Source organism: Acomys minous (assembly GCF_964271855.1).
Source record: "Acomys minous genome assembly, chromosome: 14".
Classification (NCBI taxonomy): Eukaryota; Metazoa; Chordata; class Mammalia; order Rodentia; family Muridae; genus Acomys; species Acomys minous.
In genome coordinates this window covers 37,444,428-37,464,037 of record NC_140496.1, presented here as the reverse complement: position 1 = coordinate 37,464,037, position 19,610 = coordinate 37,444,428, and the positions used below count along the sequence as shown (strand labels likewise).

General features: G+C 43.3%; 1 protein-coding gene across 2 annotated transcripts in view; it reads right to left on the bottom strand.

Annotated features, from left to right (window-relative positions):
- The window catches only part of TOX3 (TOX high mobility group box family member 3), a 103,265-nt gene that overhangs the window by 52,131 nt on the left and 31,524 nt on the right, over nucleotides 1-19,610 (bottom strand). The window lies entirely within an intron of this gene.

Sequence of the window (19,610 nt, the reverse complement as noted above, 5' to 3'; positions counted from 1 at the left end):
AATTACGCAGGCAGCTGTTCAGTCCATGCCACACCCGTGACGCTCAGTGCCAGTATAGGACAGACTTCCTCACTGTTTGCCAATCTTCCTGTGAACACCTGCTGGGTAAACCTTCATCTTCTCCAACACTGAATGGCTGAGTTTCACGTATTAGAAGAACGAGAGTTTCTCTGACTAATACTCCTATCTCAACTAAGATCCATCCACCTACAACTATAAGAAAAATTGTGACCTCACTCCCTTCAGTTCCCCAAAGAACTCTGTAATTTTGACAAAGCAATGGGCTTGTTACTTGTGGCAGGTTCCGCTTGCTCTTTCCTGGCCGGTCACTCTCCCCTTTCTATGGTATGGGGTCTGTCCTGACGCCAGCTCTATTGCTTCTGGACCAGCCATGCAACTAATTCTTGCCCAAAGCAAAGTGACTGAAAGATGAATCACACGTAGGGGGCCCAAGAAGCTGAGACACCTAGCAAATGATCAGAGATCGAATGCCACCGCTCAGGAGGCAGGACAGACAGGTTTCTTTTCTACAAGTTTGAGGCCAGCCTGATCTACCTAGTGAGTCCCAGGGCTACACAATGAGAACCTGTCTCTAAGTGTAGTCCTTGCTCTTCACCGAGGAAACTCCTCCTTGCAGCAGATGAAGACTGTGACTGAGAAAAACGGCCCATCAAAGAGCAGAGCTGTAGAGCCCCACCCAACTGACACCTCTACAGTAGAGCTCCTGCACAGCAAGCTCGGGAACCGCAGGGAGTTTACTGTGAGACTGCGTCGCCTGGAGATATCAGAAGCCATGTAGTCATTCCTATGACTACTTAAACGTGACCTGAGAAGGAATGAAGGCAATACATATTCTAGCATAGAAGGGGAAAAAAATCTCATGAGGCCTCAGAAAAAGGCTTCCCCAGGAAAGAGGGCACCCACGGGTCAACAAGTACCCAATGGCCAACCATGAACACATACATACAAATAACATTATAGGGACTGAGCAGGTTGTATGCATGTGCACGCATGCACGCACCCCCCCCCACACACACACACATATGACCCAATTAAAGAAGAAAGAGAAAATGAATTTGAAGGAAAGCACAAGTTGGGGGCCAATGAGGGTTTGAAGGAAATAATGTAATTGTATCATAATCTAAAAAAATAAAATAAAATCCCAGAGTAACTGCTAGTCTGTGTGCCTTCCGACATCTAACCAGAGCAACATCTATGGCTTTAAAGAAACACAAAATATTCTTCTATTGTTTATACATTGTAGGTCTATTCATTACCAGTGGCTGATGGGAACCACTGTTGCCTGTTTACTCTCTGCTCCCTCTATTTTTGCAGTCACCTCAGGAGTTGTATACACCTTAGGTCATTCTTTGTTTTCTTTGCCCTTCCAATTTCCCATCAAGTCCATTTCTCTAATTAAAACCCCCTCTCAAAATCCTCCTCTCGGCACACCCACACTGTCTACACTAAGCTGCACTCAACTTGCGTTTGGTTACATCACTTGCTTGGTCTCCACCCATCAATACTTCTTCGGGCGATCCTAATCCAGGCAGTTACATCAGTAGCCTGAATGGGGGGGGGGGGATACTGGAGGACTGTGGTCTTCCCTTTGCATGCTATCCTTTGAGAAGCCATCTACTTTGGTCCTGTGCTCGTGGGGAGAAGTGATATAGCTCCGTGGATTAATTCACTCATCTAGCACACTGTCCTCAGGACCCTTACTGGTAGTGGAAATGAACCGCTCCTCTGGGAAGAAGTTGTTCTTGCAAGTGAACAGGAAATATACTTCTATTACATTTCTACTGGACCTTGGGTTCAAGTCAAGGACAGGGGTTCAAATCCCACCTATCAGCTTCTCCGTTCCCTCAAGGTGCGTGCAACTCCTTGACGCCTTATTGTCCTTCAAATTCTTTTCCTTCAAATGTTAAAAACAGCAATGGGATTTCCCAACAACAACCACCTAGCAGTCTGCAGGTAAAAGAAAAGAAGGCAACAAAGTTATGTCTCTGCGCCCCTTTCCAGGACTTGCTGGCTCCAGAGTTCAAAAGACCCGCCCCCAGCAATAGCAGGACATAGGGACCTTGCAGCTCATCTCACTTTGCTGGTGACTTTCTTTCCTGTGTACAGGTGCAGATTCTAAAAGGGGCTGCGTAATACCTTGTTCAAAACTCACCAGGCACTGAACCTGTGGGAGGGCCAGGATTTGAAGCCTGTGTGCTTGGTACCAGATGGTTAGCTAGAAACGACCCACAGCAGGAAGGCACACCCATGCCCTTCCAGAGGACAGTTAACACACAGATCCTCTCCAAATTCTTGCAGCAGGGAACTTGATCCTGGACCAAAATTCATCTAGAAATTATCCAGTTTAAGTCGTGGGGTGGTGGGTGGGGGGAGGCAGAAGATTGGCTCCAACCTCCATCCGTTGCACAGAAACTGTGGTACTGTGTTTTCTTTCATTTATTCCTTAGAGGTTTAGCAGCAGCAATTCTAAGCATACTGCCACCCCTCATCAATGATCACACAAGACCATCCCTGAGAAGAGCCCGAATCCAGTTCCACCAAATGGCGCTCACGGGGTATCAGATTCTACCTATCGATTTCGCTCATTCTTTTTCTGACTAAAGACTTCTTTAAAAGCCTACATAAAACAGTAACTGGGAGCTTAAAAACATGTAAAATACTATATAATCAAGATCGTTGAAATGTATAAAACTGTCAAGCAGATTATCTTTCATGAAATTCAAATGAGCCTTTGGGAGACAGAATTAACTGAGGGCAAACAAGAGCTTAACACTGAAAGACAAAGAGTTGGCTTCTATCAAGTTGACACCTCCAGATAAGACACTGCTTTACACCAGGTTACACTCGCAGTAGTAATGTTTGATTGGCATATCATTTGCCACTAACTACTGCTTGGCTCCCACTGAGCACCGGCAGCACACTATAAACTGTTATGAAAGATGTCTTTGTATTGTTCAATATTTACAGAATACGTTATTTTATAAATGTTCCAGTTGGCAGAGGTTAAAAAAAAAGCCCCCAACCCAAAACAAAACAACAACAAAAGAGCATTAAAATATTTCATATTAAAATGATCCCTTTGCCTTAAAAAAAAAAAAAAAAAAAAGGAGGGCTTTCATAACACAGGTGACAATTCTGTTCAGAAAATTTCACACCCAGACTCAGTAAATGCACAGTGGTAAAAACAGAATTGCTTTGTTCAGCTGCACACACAGATTTCTACATTGCCTCTGTTTGTGCATCCCTGAATATACTCTTTCAGACCCTACTTTCATGGAACACAAAATCAATTTTCTTTTGGACCTAAAGAGAGAGAGAGAGAGAGAGAGAGAGAGAGAGAGAGAGAGAGAGAGAGAAAGAAAGAAAGAAAGAAAGAAAGAAAGAAAAAGTGAATCTGGACTAATGATTTTAATCTTTTAAATAAACATGAACTGAACCGGGAGCACAAGCTCTGCTCTCCAGAAGAGATCTTTGTTCAGAAAGGCCTCTTTCAACGTGTGAACAACTAAGGCCAGGGGTACAGTCCAACCTGAAAGGCACGGGTAAATCCACAGCTACACCGATGTTCCTTTAAAAGAAATGACTAATGTTTAAACACACACACACACACACATAAAACCACAACCAAACGGTCTTGCCCCAAAAGCAGACTGATGTTTAGTTTAATTTTTGAAGCAAATTAGCTTCCCCCAATTCAATTTTAAACAAATAGAAAATGAGAAACAGAAAACTGTAAGGTAAAACTTTTATGGTTGCCTTGCTTTAAAAGTAAATAAATAAATAAATAAATAAATAAATAAGAGAAGCTCACTCGTGTTTACGAAACAGAAGTCTCTTGGCCTCCATAGGAGAATCATTCTGAAAAAAAAAAAATCACAGTCCTTCAGGAGCCTCACAAACGCCTCCCCCAGCATGGCCCTCGCAGGCGGTTTCAGCCCTGCTAATAGTTATTGTTTGTAGCACTGTAACTAAGTACATTACCAACCAGTTGTTCAATCTATATAAATTTAAGAAACACACACTGCCAAGGAGTGACTCATACATCAGTCTATTATATGGTACAGGGCTGACTGTATTAAACAAATCACTCTGCCTACAGCTGAGGAATGGGAGCTGTATACAGAGCAGAGGTTATTGTCTAATTTAAATCTTGGCTCGCTTCCCGGTGCTGTACAAGATTCCAATTTGTGGAAATGTTGCTCTTTGCTACTGCCAGAAAGGCTGCAGAAAACGGCATTGGGAGCCTTCCAGAAACATGTCTGCAAAATGCCAATCAACAAGTCACTGAAGATTAACAGTATGACTGTACCAAATTAATTTAAATTATAGAAACATATGGCTAAGATGTTTGCTTTGCACTTAAGACAACACCTACCTCACAAAGAGCTTGGTTTGATCCAGGGTATAAAATAATACTCTAACATCCAGATTACTGGAAAATGTGAACATCAGCTAAGAAAGAGGGAGCTGGCTGTTCTCACTGAAGGCTATCTGTTTCAGTGTTGAGGGTCTTATCTTTCATATATTCTAAACATACAGGAAAATACTTTTTGTGACAAGATATTCCTTCCCGCAAAGATGCGAAGAAAATAATCAACATTATTCAGCCACTGAAAACAATTTGCTCTCTCTCTTGAAAATTTCAGCCTTCTTGAGATTCACCGTAGAGCCCAGAGGATGAAGCAATTCCCCCCGCACATTCCCCCCATTCTAAAATATGATATTAGACCAAGAATTGAATATACAGCCAAGAGAAATTCACCAATTATATGACCAAATCATGAAATTCAAAAGACAACACAATTTATACCCCGCCAGCCGCTTTCAATATGTATTTTATTCATGCTGTTTCCTTTATTTCCATGGGACTCTTTAATATACACAATCACGTCATCAGCCAACAGGGGGGCGGGGGGCGGGGGGAGAATCAATGGCACTTCAGGCCGTAGTCACACACTAGTGTGTGCTGTATTTCAACCAAATAGGAAAGGAACTGTTTCATGTCTCTCTCCACTGCTTTTCTATTATTGCCTAGCTAATGGAAATACATCAAACAAATGTTCTACAAGAGCAATAAACATTAAAGTTGACCTATCCATCTGGGAGAAATGAGAACAATACTGCTCACTTTTAGCCCAAATATGACACTGATAAATGAAGCGATGAGATTCCATCACACTTCCAACAACCTGGGCTGGGAGCCCCTGCATGATCCTGGTCCTGGCAATTTTCTTCATCTGTCTTCATTAGTCAGTCACGTGACCTGCCTCCCAACATCACTGTCAATTCAGAACCGGCGGGGTTGGGGTAGCCTCTTCAAGATTTAAGAACAGCAGCAGCGAGGACAAAAACAACAAAACACGAAGGCCTCGATGAGCGAGGGAGGGGAGGCAGGAACTCCTCCGCAAGCAAAGAGACATCAAAAGTTCTTCCTGATTAAAAGAGAAACCACGGCACAAAACCGGTCCACGAAGCAACCCTGTTGCCAGCTCATTGGCCACCATGGCAGAGAAAGGCCTCCAGGTGTGCGCGCGAGAACCCAGAGCCATCAAAAGACAATTACATATTCAAAGGAAGGATGTTCGAGGGGCCTTATCACAGATGTAGAAATGCCTTCCATTTCCTTCCTCAATCACAGTTTCAAGTGAGCTGGAACAAGAAAGGAGGACATTCTTCCCCTAACACAATGAGCGAGTTTCATCACATTAGCAGTTTTACATTACAGTCCCATTATTTTCTATTTCGGAGGCATAATAAGAGAGGTGCTGATTTGATTATTCCATAATGGTGAAAATGAATACCAATGCAATATAAAATTGCTATTATAACACAGAGCTACTAATAGGATTCCCAAGACCCCTTGGAAATTAGGTTTTACAACTGTGATCACAGGGGTAAAATTAGAAAGCTAGTAAGCAACAGAAGGGAGTCAGGTGTTCCGCACCATAGTCCCGGTGATCCAGACAGCTGCTCCCACGCATGGAGCCAGGGGCGGCATTTACTTTTAAATGACCTGCAAAACCCAGACCGTGGGAATTACTAGAGAGAGCTCTCTCCCTTCAAGGTATGTTTCCACATACCCACAGTGTTAAATAAAGCACTGTTGAAGTGCACAGCAACGTAAGATCTACCGACTTCAAAACAAAACCACGGCGGGAAGAGTATGAAGAATCCAACTGTAAAGGACCAGACAAGGTCTACAGATTAACATGCCTGAGGATGTGGAGGAGAGCGCCTCCTGTCCCTCATCTCAGGTCACAAGGGTACCAAGGGATTATAATCCAATGTGATTATTCATAAACCGACCTCCCCAACCCCAGTCATCTGCAAGGACCCATGACCCACCTCAGGATATCCTCAACTGGCAGAGTAGTGTGCACCTGGACTCTGTGCTCCTATCAACATATGGAAACAGGCTTTCCCCATGACTTCATACACATCCTTGTCCCAACAGGTAGAGGATAAGTAGGGAAGATGCCAAGTCCATTGCCACCTCCAGTACGCTTTCTACCTCCAAAGGCTCTTTCCAGGGCTGTCTGTCCCCCACCCCCCCCCCCGTCACGTTCTGAGAGTGACCATCCTGAGATAAGTAAGAAACCATGACAAGAAGCCATCTCTAGCCTTGAACACAAAAGCTCCTGGCATAAAGTGACAACCGTGAGGGCCTGCTTCCGGCACAGTGAGACAAGCAGCACACTCATGTTGGCTCTAGAGCCCTCTAGTTCTGGGGAAGGGATGGCTGATGATGTTTGTCTTTTCCAAACAAAAGAGATGAGGCCCAAATTTTACCAAGCTCAAAAACAAACTTATCAGCATTTACTTGGCGAAATAAGTCAGACAACATCACATTTTACCATACATCTAGATCTTTCTTTGCTGTGTGTATGCATTTTGACTATTGGAAGAGGTGGAACTGCCAAAGAGAAATGGCAGAGTGTGTGAGTGAGCGAATGAAGCAGGTGTGTGCGTACATATCACCTCCTCAACACCGATGTTAACTCCTGGCATAGACTTAGAATACCCAGTACTCTGGTAAATGGTACCCACCACCAGCACTCCATCATATAAACCAGTAGCACAACAGAGTGATGAGTGACTGTAAATGGTACCACCACCAGCACCCCATCATATAAACCAACAGCACAACAGAATGATGCTTCCCAGACTTGTCTGCATTGCTTCCAAACGCTTCCTGGTTTCTCAAACTCAGTACCACCAGGATTCTTCTAAGATCCATGAACATGGAAATCTGTGATCCTAGTTATGTCAGGGCTGATCTTCAAAACCTTCCAGCCACTGCTGTGTTTTGCTTTCTCTCTTCCCTTCAGAATAATGCAAAAGCCAAAATCACCATCACCATCATCACCACCATCATCACCACCACCACCATCATCATCATCATCATCATCAAGTGGCTTCTAGGTGATAGGCATACTATTTCCTACTAATCACCCATTTTATCCTTGAGAAGAACCTTATGAGGTAGAAACTATGATATTTCATAAAACCTATGACCCTATGGATCATAAGATAGACTTCAGCTACACATATGTTAAAAAATACAATAATTAAATAAATAAATAAACCATGTGCCCAAGTAAACAAAATACAATATTAGTCAACCAATCCCATCTACACCTATGGAATCAATGTCCAGACTGCTTAAGCAACTAACTGGTGCACCGTTATAAACAAGAAAATCTGTTGTAGATGTAACTAAATAGTCCTCTGTACTTTTCACACTGAATATCAACTAAAGATTTTCATATGTGCGGCAGTGATTAATGTCTTCATATGCCCATGAGCCTGCAGAGTTCAAAAGGTTTTCTGTATTTGCAAACACCTCACAAAGGCCACCCACAATGCCCATTCTACAGAGGGATAAAGCAAGGACTTCAGCTAAGGCCACACAGTGATGCATGCCAACAGGCTCTTCCGTCCACTCTGAGCCACTGCATTGACTTGGTCTCCACTCCCGTACAGGACAAGTTTGTCTACTGATGAATGATATACACAATCTTTACCACTTCACTTTGTTACATATATGTCAAAACATACTCAAAATGATAATAGGAAAAAGAATCACGGAAATATCAAGTCATTAACATACTCTGCTTCAATCCTGATGAAAATGTATTGATCTGTGTGGACCAAACTGGGGAAAGTACTGCCACAAGGCACGGAGTTGCTCATTTTAACAACCTTCCCTAACTAAGACGATTTTTGCAGGATAATGCGCAACTAAGGCTCCCTGTGACTCCCCCTCCCTTTCCTAAGGAAGGCTATGTAATACCTACAGCTGGCCACCACCTATGGTAAAGGGGCAAGAGAGGTTAAGATAACATCAAAGCTGCTTGTCACCCAAACAGCCAGCAAACTGGACTTTCGTCAATATAGGAGAAAGAATCCGAATGCTGCCAAGTGACTTGGCAACACACTGCTTCTCGCACACTTCAAATCTGTTTCTTACTAGAAGATCCCTCCAAGCCCACCAGACACATAAGCATCCCATGAGCACCTAGTATTGACCAGGAACACAAAAAGGAAAACTGCAGCCATCCAGGAACAGGAATTCAATATAAAACAGGGTCCTGGTTAATTCTTTGTCAACTTGACACAAACTGGGGCCATTTGGGAAGAAAGAACATCAATTAAGAAAATGCCTCCATTAGATTGGATAGTGCTGTCCCTGGGCAGGTGGTTCTGGGTTGTACATCAAAGCAGGCTGAGCAAGCCATGGGGAGCAAGGCAGTAGGCAGCATTCCTCTATGGGCTTTGTTTCAGTTCCTGCCTCCAGGTTCCTGCCTTGAGTTCCTGCCCTGACTTCCATCAGTGATAGACTGTAAGCTGAAACAAACCTGCTCCTGGTGTTTGTTCATGGTGTTTATCACAGCAACAGAACCCTAATCAGAACAAATAAGGAAAAAAATCTAAACTGGGTAACAAAGTCCACGTCTTTCCATGCTTCAAGTTTCCACCTCCATTTCTAAGTGGATTTTTCCTTTTATGTTGCCAGAAATCCAGCTTCAACAAGGCAACCCGTAACATGAATGGAGCAAATCACCACCTCCTCTGAAAGTGGGTCCTCCAGAAAAAACAAACAAACAAATCTCTGTCAGAATATAAAAGCCTATTTTCACCAAAAGCACAGATTGACATCAAATAAAAAACAGAAAAGTTTTTCAGGAGATCTTCACATTGCATTTCAACCAAATTAATTAGTCAGAATAAAAAATTTCTAGAAATTTATCTCAAATACAACTTCTAACAAAAGAAAATGTAGCGTAGTTTTAAACATTATAAATTCCTTTTACAGCAAGCATAAATTCGACTCCATGCTGATAAGGACTGAACCTCGGACCTCAACATCGGGAAGTCAGATGTGGTGGCTTACACCTGTAATCTCAGCCTGCACTAAGCTGAGTCAGGAGAACTGCCATGATTTTTAAGCCAGTTTAGGAAACAACAGACTAACCTGGGCTACATAACGAAGCCCTGTCTCAAAACAACAATGAAAAGATCCTCAGGGTCTGGGAAACTTTTAAGCCTAGTATCAAAATACTATCACTTCTTGTAATAAATATAATTTTAGCTTACTGATACAAGATCTCAGGTAGCCCAGGCTGGCCTCAAACTCTTGATCTTCCTGCCTCAGCCTCAAATGTTGGGATTATAAGCATGAGCCATTACTCCTGGCACTCAAGTACTACTTTAAACCAGAGATTAATAAGCTTTGTCTTAAAGGACCAGAGAATAACTCTTCCAGGTTCTGTGAACCATCTTGTCTCTGTTGTAACTAATTGAGCCCTTATGTGAAAGCAACGTAGAAGACAGAAACTGAGTGTAGCTGTGTTCTAATAAAACTTTATTTATTAAAAACAGGGCATTGGCCGGGCGTGGTGGCGCACGCCTTCAATCTCAGCACTCGGGAGGCAGAGGCAGGCGGATCACTGTGAGTTCGAGGCCAGCCTGGTCTACAAAGTGAGTCCAGGACAGCCAGGGATACACAGAGAAACCCTGTCTCAAAAAAACCAAAATATAAATAAATAAATAAATAAATAAATAAATAAATAATAAAATAAAATAAATAAAAACAGGGCATCATCCCTAAGCTAGTTTGCTAGTGTTGATTTAAAATATCTATTTTTCTAAAGATGATATTGATTATGGTCTATTATGACAATTATGTTTGTTCATTAAAGAAAACTGACAGGTATGAATATGCAGAAGGAAGAAAGAAGGCCCACGGACCTCGGTGTGCTCGGTATGTGATCCTCGGGTGTCAGTTTCTCCACTGGTAAAATCAAGACATAATGGTCTTAGCCATAGGGTCTCACTGTCAGGGCTGCACATACGAATATGCAAAGGGTACTTAGCATAGACACGTGACCCCTGCCCACCACTCATCCCCACCCCAACTGTTGCTGTTAACTTCTAACTTCTAACCTGGGATAACACAAAACACAGCATCAGCCTGAGCAGAGACTCACCTGAAGTAAATGAGTGAGGGAGATGGCAAACACAGGGTCTTGATTTCCAAATTCAAGTACCATGTTTTATTAGTATTTAAACTGTACTCTTAGGCTTTCTAGAGAAAAGTCTACATAGCCTCCCCCCCCCCCCACAACCCCTAAGGAATAAGAAATGGGAAGTGAATAAAAAGAGCTATTGGCTGAGGGGTGAGAGCTACTCTGATCTATGGGTCTAAGTATAAGTATTTAGAATGCAGACAGAGACTGTTGCAGAACCCATAACTGGCCTGAACACAGAAAACAAGCAATCAGGGGGTGCCCACGCCCACTGGATACACATACATCACAGCCGCTGCACCTCAATCCCAGGAGACATGATGGAAGAGGGCAGAGAGATTGGAAGAGCCACAGGACCAAGAAGTCCACTGTAAGGCTAGGTCCCTAGAATGGAAAGAAAAGCTATACCCATGATACATCAACAACAAGATTGCCTAAGTAGACCTAAGCAAGGACAACATGGATTGATATGCTAATGTGGAAGAGGGAATTCTCACAAGGCCCCACCCCTAGGCAATAAACTATGGGCAATTGAAGATAGCTGAGAGGGAGAAAATTAGTCATCCTCAGGGACGATACCTTTATTACTCATCCAATACCAACATATCATCCCTGAATCATGGGCATACACGCAACACTAAATGGACTCAGTAGGCTGTGTGTGTGTGTGTTTGTGTGTGTGTGTTTGTGTGTATGTATGTTTGTGTATATATGTGTGTATATGTTTGTGTGTATGTTGTGTATTATGTGTGTGTGTTTGTGTGTATATGGGTGTGTATATATGTGTATGTGTCTATGTCTGTGTGTGTGTGTGTGTCTATGTGTGTGTGTGTGTCTATCCATGAATTTGATCAAGAGGGAAGAAGGAGTTAGGGGAGGGATTGAAAGGAAGAAAAAAAAGGAGAAATAATGTAACTATTTTAATTTAAAAACTTTAAAAATTTAAAGCACTATTAACATTATTTGAAACAATAACAACAACAAAAAAGGCTAAGCAACAACACACACATTGTAAATAAATTAGTCAGCTCTGATCCTGTAATGCAATACTCCAAGAACAATGTGCCATCGAATTCAAATAAAGCCATCATGGCAGGTAATAACAAACACATCCCATAATATAGACATCGTGCTGGGGTCTGCTTTTCTGTTGTTTTTCAAATCAAGGAGTCCTGATTCTGACATCTGTTCTCCCACAGACTCATCACCCTCACGTTCATTACAGCATGATGTATTTAATAAGTAGTAGGTTGTGGTGGTCCAGAGATTAAGAATCTTCTTTTAGGAAAATTGAACACGAGGGCAGCATGTGCCAGCTACTCCTGGTTGTGCAACTATGTTTTGTTGTTCGTGGAAGGTGAGGGCGCTTCGGTTTATTCCTCTTAGAAGCTCACCTTTGAAAATGAGGAGAAAGGAGAAATGGTCATGCGCACACAGATCCTCATACGGCACCAAGCTGTCTCTACAGTTTCTGTGCTCGGGTGACATGTCAAAGCCAGGATGAAGTCTAAAGGCTGCAAGAAGCCTTTGTTTCCCATCACCGGTGACTGTGGGTATAGAAGGCTCTTAGGGGACCAACAGGATGGACAAGTCAAAGATTAGTGAGAGATGGAAGGAATTGAGGGAAGTGGCCTAAAATAATTCCAGCACATTCATGCCTAAAATGCATCCAAAGATCAACAGCTCTTAAAAGAAGGAAGGCAGGAAGAGTAATTAAAGGAGAGCCAGGTGGGTGAGGCAGATACAACCTGGGATGCCTGCCACGCCCCATGTCCCTGTCGTCAGAGCAGTGGCAATGCAGCTAAGAACCAAAGCAACTGAACAGAACCAAGCAGTGAGTGCCTGATTTGTCCCAGCCACACTTCAGGGGAAAATCCCCTTGCTGACTGTCTTAGGAGGGGGTCACTTGTTTACTTGCTTGTTTCTTTCTTCAGCTACAATAACTTCTGGAATGCCAGGCTCCAAACAAGCCTTAAACAAAGTCACTGGGGGAAGAAGGTAGGAGAGGGAATGCAGAGAGAAATGAGGGTAGAAATCAGACCTGGGGCGAGGGGAGGCGGGACAACAGAGGGCCTGCAGAGAGGAAAGAAACCTTGGGCTGGGGGCATCTCTGTGACAAGCTAGAGAGTTAGGACAGGGTAGGCTTCTGGGAACATTTAGGTGTCACTCCAGCTGAGACTTCTAGTAGCAGGGGTCATGGAGACTGAAGAGGGCACCCTCTAACTAGACAAGACACCTAGTGGAGGGAGGGAAACACCAACCCACCCACAACAACTTTAACCCAAAATTTGCCCTGCCCACAAGATGTGCAGGGATAAAGACAGAGCAGAGATTGAGGGAATGTCTAACCAATGCCTCACCCCACAGGAAAGAGACAACCTCGGACACTATTAACAATACTCTACGATGCCTGCAGACAGAAGGCTGGCATAGCTGCCCTCTGAGAGACTCCACCCAGCCGAGGATGGAAACAGATGCTGAGACTCATAGCCAAACACTGAGTGAAGTATTAGGGGCTCTTTTGGAAAAGGGGGCAGAGCAGAGAATAGAAGAACCTGGAGGTGACAGGGGATCCACAAGAAGACCAAGAGACCCAACTAACCAAGGCCCAGAGGGGCTTTTGGAGATGGAAGTGTCAACCAAGGACCATGCATGGACTGGACCTAGGCCCCCTACACAGATATAGCCAATGGACACCTCAGGCTTCATGTGGGTCCTCTAGTAAGGGGAGCAGGGCCTGCCTCTGACATGGACTCTGTTGCCTGCTTCTTGACCACTTCCCTTGGCCAGGGATGCCTTGCCAAGCCACAGGGGAAGAGGATGTGCTCAGCCCTGATGTGACTTGATGACCTGAGATGGGTTAGTGGGATGGGGGCTCCCCTTTTCCAAGGAATAGAGGAGGGGGTTGGAGAAAGAGAGAGAGAGAGGGACTGGGAGGAGAAGAAGGAGGGAGCTACAACTGGGATGTAAAGTGAATAAATATATTAGTTTTTTTTTAAGTCACTGGCAATCTTGGAGTTTAAGAGTAATTCAGATTATGATAGACCACAAAGCCAGATAGGACTGTCATAAAGATGGTGGCTAGATTTTGCCACCAAGACAAAACAAAAAACTAACTTCTTCAGCTCCCATCCAATGAACTTAAGTGCTTTTTGGAGACTATAGGACAACCAAAACTGCATCAACCCAGCTAATAATTTTATATACAGTTAAGAACTCCAAACCTGTAGACAATGCCAACCTTTCTTTTAGCCTATCTGTAAGCTGGGTGGTGAGCTTTAACTTACACTTGAACTGGTGCTCCAAAATTCTAATCATTGCCAGAGAAGAGCCTCCACGCTGAACTCTGCGGCGCTTTAGCACACAACCAAAAATTTTGGAAGAAGCAATTGCAACTTTGTGGCTGTTGCTGCTTAACATTGATGAACGGGCAAAGCTCCTCTTGGTATCAGGTCTTGGTAACATAATGCCTGAGACACAGTCAAGTCTCAGATCTGTTGCCCAGGCATATAAATGTCCCACTACCTGCGAGTGTTAATTCTGTGAACTTGATTAGATTAAAAACCACGTAGGGGATTAGTGGATCACACCTTTGGGTGTATCTGTGATGTCTCCAGAAACAATTAGATCGTGAAAGCTATAATATAGTAAGTAGATTAATCCCTTGGGGGGTTCATAACATGATGACATTATTGGGCGGTGGTGAAAGGTGGGAGGCAGGGCCTGGAAGAAGTATCAATGGAGACATGTCCTTGGGGCGACATCTAGCCCTTTCTCCATCCCGTGTGGCCTTTCTCTCGGGTTCCTATCTAGCACCAGGCAAAAATTGACCCCCACCTCACATTCCTACACCACAATGTCCTGTTCAAGCAGCCACGGGCTGAGCCCTGACTTTGTGGTAAATGAAAATAAATTCTCCATTGCTTACGTCGGTTCTGTCAGATATCCTGTCTCGGAAACAATATATAACGATAAAAGATAAAAGTAAGCACAGCAGATAAAAAGTATTATCCCAACTAGTAGGACAATTTCAAGGTGAGGAAAAAGGGAAGAGCAAAAAGGTAAACACCAGCCAGGTGTAGCGGCTCATAGCTGCAATCTCACTCTCTACAGGCTGAAACAGGACTGTCTCAAGCCAGGAGGTAAGCCTGGGTTACTGTGTAAGACACTGTTTCGAAAACCAAGACTCAGCAAAGGGCTCATAGATGAGAACTCAACGCACAAGTGCAGACATATATGCATGATGATTATGTAGTCCGCCAGTCTTCGTCCCCGCCACACCGTCCAGCTGTGGGGTGCACTGACTGTACAGCTGGCTTGGAGGCATCTTAAAGGACTAGCAAAAGCCTCAGAGATTAGGGGCTTTTAAGAAGTTTGAGTTTCTGAACAGTGATGTATTCACAGAACCAGAGAAGCCAGCCTCTTACCAAGTGACTCACGGCCAGAAGCACATTAGTCATGTCCACAATTTGAGCTCCTCAAGGGCTGTAGGCAAGGCACGGGGGAAGATTCTCACCCTGGGCTGGAATAACAGATTATTAGAGGACTCCAATAGAACCTGTTGCCTATCGTCATCCTAGAGACTGAGAGAGACATCCACCACACACTAGTGGCCTCCTTAGACACTTAGCGCTCCTTAGAACGGGTTTCTTAGAATGCACTTTATCTAAAAAAAAAGTTCCAGTTTTGCCAGCGGTGGTGGCACAGGCCTTTAATTCCAGCACTCTGGAGGCAGGTGCATCTTTGTGAGTTTGAGGCCAGCCTAGTGTATAGAGCAAGTTCCAGGAGAGCCAGGGATGTTACACAGAGAAACCCTGTCTTGAAGAAGGTGGGGAGGGGCGAGGAGAAAGAGGCAGAGGAGAAGGAGGAGGAAGAAGAGGAGGAGGAGAAGGAGGGGAGGAAGTAGAAGAAGAAGTAGTAGAAGTAGCAGCAGCTGTTGCAGCTTTTAGAGGGTAGTGCTGTTGGTGCTGCCTTCACAGAGGAAGTGACAGGAGATGACGAGTTTAAGAAGCTGGAAACCTTGGTTAGAGTCGCTCAGAGCCTCTAATCCCAGAGCTCCAAACTTCCAACAAAGTGGCTGTCAACTCACGAACTGAAGAAACCACCCAGTTCATGTTTAATTAACATGCAAATGTATGACACCCCTTATCTGAAACTGAGTTAACCATATGCATGTCTTATTTGGGGGGGGGGAATCCAAAATCACAGAGTGAGCTTGGTATCTCTGTAGCTTATGCATTTTACTTAAAAAAAAAAAAAAAGGATGGGAAGTGCCATGATTTTGACTTTCACAGCAAATATGGAGTCATGGGCATCTCCAACTCATTAATACACTTAACTGCACACTTTAGTAAGCAAAATAAGTCACCCAATAGATGTGACTTCAAAAACCTGACTTGAAGAAAATTAAATACCCTTGTTATTCATAGATCAGTGAAATAATGGAATGTCAATAAAGTCTCCAAGCTCTGCTCAATCCAAGTGCCACACACTGAGAAAGAAAAATGTGTTGTAGAAGTTTTACATACATCCATGATCTTAACTACATTTTACTAAGGCTAGTGCTTTTTTTTTAAATTTCTTTTGTGTTATTTCTGGATAAGACTATTTGAAGCAAATTATGTCTTCAAATCTTGCTCAATGACAAAAAGAGGCCCCGGAAGAAATAAGTCAGTTGGCTACTACCTTACAAGTAAGCACTGACACTGACTATAGCACTACATACAAGCTTGACGTTTATGACTGACCATGCTTAGTGTTTGCTCCAGACCACTGAGATTGGGCATCTTTGACTAAGCACTGCAAGCAAAGGCTGTGCAAGCGCAGGGTCCCTGTAAGAGTCCATTGTATGTTTCCAGTGACTTAAGTCCAGTTGATTAGTCATAAAACTACCTGGAGATGTTAACAGGAGACCCAGGTTGGAGAAACTGCATAGCACAGAAAGACTCAATTTAGAACTGTAGATGAGAATAAGCGCTCCAGAAAAAAAAAGTCTGTATCTCTGAGTGAGCTACTTCCTCCAACACTCCTAAGGAAAAACAAGAGAGAAACTCCAGAACAAATGCTAGCAATGGTATATTTGCAAGGCTAGCATAGTGACAGCAAAGCAGCTGTGACTAAACCAAAACTCCACTGATCAAGAGAAGATAACCCAGCTGAGTGTGGGAGGCACTTTGATTCCAGCACTTGGGAGGCAGAGGCAGGCAGGCCTCGGTGAGTTCAAGGCCATCCAAGACTACATGGTCTCACACACACACACACACACACACACACACACACACACACACACATATACACATACACACACACACTAAAGAACACTGTTGAGGAATAAACACATATGAGGTCAAGCGATAGAGAAAAACAAAGTGACGGATGTGAACATGACCTTTCTAAGGGGGAGGGGCGCTTCAAGTTACAAGTGAAAAGGGCAGAGGCAAGAATTCCCTATTAGTGATGACTTTCCCTGAAGGCAAGTGGTGGGCAAATGGGTGACCACTGTAGTGTTCTTTAAACTGCTTCCACAACCTCACTGTTGCCCCTAAAAGTTTTATAATTTTCATTCATGCCACCATAGTTTAGATCCTTAAAGCCATCCAAAAGTTCACATGCTAAAGGCTTGGTCCCCAGTCTGTGGCACTATTGGCTGGTTACAGAATCTTCCGGAGGAGGTAGGGCCAATCGGGAGGAAGTTAAGTCACAGGCAGTGCCCCTTTGAGGACCTATACAGATTCTAGTCCCTTCTTTCTCCCTGTCTCCCAGCTTCCAAGAAGAGGCAAGTGTCTTCTCTCGCATGACTCATCAAAGCAATAGGGCAAACCAACTGTGGACTGAAATCTCTGAAACTGTGACCCAAGTGAGATCTTACACACACACACACACACACACACACACACACACACACACACACACACAGTGGGGGGTGGGTAACGAGAACCAATAAGCATCCAAAGAAGACTGTTATCAATCTGAAGTATTGGAGTATTTCCAGAAATCTTGACAGTTGTGATTTTCTTTCAAGCCAGGATAAACTTTTACAAGGTTCCCCTCTGTGTGTTTTTCCGTCTATGTTTCAAATACGCATAACGTTTCTGTGAACTGTCTCTGTGACTATGCTGGAAGGGAAGGCTGCAAGTCAAGCTATTTATATACTCCATCGCTGGTGTGAACACTCATCGCTGCAGCTTTATTACAAAGAGCAGTTAAGAAACTTTTTTTTCAAGCTAGAAAAAAACAGGGCTATAATAAGGTATCTTCCACTCGTGGGTAAAAATACTCCTTCTAGAGAACATAATATAATTAGTTTCTATTCCAAGTCTGTCAGTGTGCGCTGTTAACCTCTGACAACTATACACGAACCTTCTAATTAACATGTTATCTTTGGTGCAATTAATAACTTGTACCTCATGTTATAAGCAAATTAAAGTTTTCCCACTAAATCTAAATCTAAATTCTTCAGCATAGTTCGAAGTGTTTCGCTACTTAAGTGAAATTTTAACATCCAAACCTCTTGTTCCAGTTTTTCCAAGGCTAGGGAGCATTTGCGACCCATGTTCTTTCAAATATTTTACCTAAGACAGAGAGTCTCATACTAAATTCAATTTCACACTTGCCAATCACACATGCCCACACAGCTCCTCCGGATGATGTGGCCTACTGCGTGTGTGTTTGTGTGTGTGTGTGTGTGTGTGTGTGTGTGTGTGTGTACACGCACAAGGCTTAAATGCATATAATCACATCATCTGCAAGGCCTTGGTTAAAAACAAACTTTCAGCCCATGAACATGAATATCTTAGACTTAATGACTACTAGCCCCAGACCCACTAATGCAGTTAACCCTGAGTCTAAGATGCAAGGCCATGTCTCCAAGCCAGTGTGATGATGGCCAGGATGTTCAAGGGATGAGTCTAAAGCCCTTGGCACTACTCTCCCACAAACCAGGGGTATTTCTACTTGTAATGGTGAGAGCGATTTTTCTCCCTTCTCCAAATTCCCTCCAAGATCTCCATAGTCTTTCAACGCCTGGTACACACCATGCCCTTGTTCCTCAAAAAAAAAAATGTAGTTGCATTACCAAGGAAAGTGAGAGCTATAATAAGTTTTTGCATAAATTATACTACTTAGATGATTAAAAAGTCAACTGTGGTTTATCTTGTTTCTCTTCTCTATCCTACAACAAGCATGGGAAACCTCCAAACATTTACTATAATTAATAAAGTGATTACAGTAACACAGTAGGCTAGATGTAGAGGTTTTTAAAAAAAGGAATCAACATAATGTCTGTGGCCTTAAGAAGCCAGAGTTCACAAAGAAATAAACGCATATGTATTATGACAAAATAAATACAGATTTGGGGTTGCTGGGCTTAAGTGTGAAACAGCTATTAAAACTCATGACCTAGCATCAAGATATGTCTCGTGGTACATACACTCCTTTTCTAATTCTTACCTGAAATGGCTTGACAGGAAGTCATTTCTTTCACCTAGAAGTCTCTGAGATATGACTCCTAGCAGTCAGTTGCTTTGTTCTGTTGGACTTTAATTCTATTCTCTAGTAAAAGGAATTGGAGCTCCTGGGAGAACAACTGAGTCCACATGTAGAGATGGGAGGAAAAACAACCAAGATCTTCAGAGAAGTATGTGATCCTCAGAAAACAAACATATGGTAAGGAATGGCTGGACCCTGAGATCATCAAAGCAAGTGACCCAGGGCCTGCACACACAGGCTGCAGTGGGACCATCTGCGTGCCCCCAGAAGAGAACCAATTATAATCTACATGAACAAGGCTGGAGGACCAGTGCAAAGACAGAAACTGTATGGTATACTTTGTACAGAGGCATCCATGGACTATTGTGCGTGTGTGTGTGTGTGTGTGTGTGTGTGTGTGTGTGTGTGTGTGTGTGTAAGAACAAACACAAGGAACTGTAACCCAAACAGATCCAATGGAGTAAGAGGATGTGCAGTGTGACCCTTAAAGCCTCAAAAGTTTGGTGATTCTAAGCATTTAAACTTTAGCATGTGTTTAAAAACCAAACTACTTGCATGTGAATACTGCCGTAA